This window comes from Lactuca serriola, chromosome 3, assembly GCF_051521515.1.
Source record: "Lactuca serriola cultivar US96UC23 chromosome 3, Lser_US96UC23_V15, whole genome shotgun sequence".
Classification (NCBI taxonomy): Eukaryota; Viridiplantae; Streptophyta; class Magnoliopsida; order Asterales; family Asteraceae; genus Lactuca; species Lactuca serriola.
This window is the reverse complement of record NC_136410.1, coordinates 208803662-208806398: the sequence shown is the minus strand read 5'-3', so window position 1 is coordinate 208806398 and position 2737 is coordinate 208803662.

Here is a 2737-nt window from a genome sequence, read left to right as displayed (position 1 = left end):
TTTTCATTTAACGATTTACATGGCCTTCATAACAGATTTTCACAAACGAGGCAAAGACATTTATATACTTGTGAATTCACCAGCTTTAAAGCTGATACTCGCTTTCAAAATAACTTGTATTCTCAGGTCATCAGTAGACAGGTACGGAGGCCAGGTTTTGAGAAGACGGAGCAGACAAGTTTCGTTCTTTTATTTTGATTGTATATTTTTGGTGTCTTACTACAACATAAAGAACACACATGTATTAAAACTTTACTTATAATGCAATGGATGATGTTGTTGCTTGTTTATTATATTACACTGTTGTGATATTGTACATGACGTCCTCCACCCCTGAACGTTTCTGCCGTTCGTGGTTTTGGGGTGTGACAGATTGGTATCAGAGCATTGTTTATAGTGAATATAGTATATCAACCCATAAAAGATATACTAACTATAAATACATCGGGATTAAAACACTCTGTCTAAGAGTTATACTTTTAAATAATAAAATATTTAACAAAGTATACGTGCCTGCATTCATACTAAAACCAGTGTCACAACGACAAGAACAAAAGTATTACGATTGTTGGATATCACAAGTAAGCCTGGGGATATATAGTCAGTCTTGGGAATGGCATAGCCTGATCAACTATGCTGGTCCGAGGAGTGATTAGAATATGCCCAAGAATGGTTGTGATATGGCAACAAGTCTAAAAACTTACCAACACAACCATAAAGAAATACCATAGGGGTATTTGGTCTTACTGTAATTATCCTAGTTAGTTCGTCTATTTTAGCTATTTCTTATATCCCTTTTCTCGTGTAGATTAAAATGGCTGGATTTCACCATGGCGATCCGTACTTCCCGAACCAAGGCAATGCTGGTTGGCTAAAGGCAGAGCCAGAAGATGATCACCCAATCCCTTTGGATGATCACCATGCTGAGGGCTTTTCCGATAGTTCTGACTCGGAGCCAGAAGTCAACAACCTACCCCCAGCTGCTCAAAACCCAAACCTGAACCCTCGCCCTGTGTTTCAAGGACCCACACCCTTGTGGGCCATTAACTTGACTGAATGGAGTCAGGAACAAGGTCAGCCCATTCCCTACAATGGCGACCGAAGTTTCTACAACCTCACTGAAGGAGGTTCTGCTGATAGAGTCCTACCAATCATGGTGCGTAGGATTTCTCGGAACAGGATAATGGCTCAGGCGACTATCAATCAAGTTTTGGAAGTTGACGCCAACTCTGGTGTTAACACTGTCCACATTCGCCAACTAGAGTCTGCTCATGAAAGGGCTCTGGTCCGCAATGCAAATCTGCAAATGGAACTTGCTGAAACCCGAGCTGAAGTTAGAGAACTTCGAGCTCAACAAGCAAGGTTGGACAGGCGTATAAGGGACATTGAATGTCTACTGTCGGGATCGAGGACTCATGCTAGTAGTTCTCGTCGCCGATAGAATATCGTCATCTCATCTTTTGGATATAACCTAGTTTTTGTAAAACTTTGGTCTAATTTCCTATCTGTATAAATCTTAGACCTGTTAGGTCTTGATCTAGTCTTAATTCTGTCAAAATTTTCCATCTTGGTTGATGTAAGGCCTACTTCTAGACCATTTTTCCCGAACCTGTTACATCTGTAATTCCAGTATTATTGACAGATATCGATTCTTATGGAAATTATTATCCAAATGCTATGTTCTTCATTTAGTCATACTATTTTTTCTGTTGTTGGACTATGGGGATTTAGTCCATGAGACACATTCATTTATCATTTATTCTTATCCATGTCGTCATCTTTTAAACGTACAGTTAAAGATGCCGCCACGCAGGAATCCAAGGTGAAACCCAAACAACGAAGCACCAATACCACCACCTCCACCACCACCTGTACCTCTTCAACCACCAAATCCTTTCGATGCCACTATGTTCCAGGCAGCTTTCACAGTAGCAGTTGTAGCTGCTGTGTCAGCAATCAACGCTCCTGCCCCTAGTGGGTCAGGAACAGGTGCACCACCCTCGAACCACGGCGAAAGCCATGGACACCCTCGGGAATGCACCTACAAGGACTTCACTAACGCCAAACCCCGCAGCTTCAATGGAACTGGGGGTGTTATGGTGTTGAGACAATGGATTGAAAAGATGGAATCCGTCTTTGAAATCTGTGCTTGTCAGGAGGGCAGCAAGGTCAAGTTTGCAGCTTGTACCTTCTCTGACCGAGCACTAACATGGTGGAACAGCCATGTTAACTATCTAACTTTGGTGGTGGCGTATTCCATCGGCTGGGAAAAGTTGAAAGACATGCTGATGAAGGAATACTGTCCTCGAGGCGAAATACAAAAGCTCAAGCAAGAATTCTGGGGTCTACAAATGGTTGGATCCGACATCACTACCTACACAAATAGGTTTTGTGATTTGGCAAACTTATGCCCCGACATGGTTGCTCTCCAGAGCAAAAAGATCGAGAGATATATCTGGGGACTGTCGCCCCAGATCCAGTCAAGTGTGATTGCTTCCAGGCCTATTACCTTTGATAGCGCCAAGGAACTAGCACAATCCCTCATCGATCACCGAAAACCTCAAAACACAACAATCCCTACACCTGTACCACAGAAGTCCAACCCCGACTACCACAAGAAGGGCTGGAATAAGAGGAAAAGAGGGGCTCCGCCAGGATCCTCCAATAAGCAACAACTAGTGGCGATCAATGCTGCCACAGTGACTCCTGTTGCCCCTGCAAACCTCTTACCAGCAAA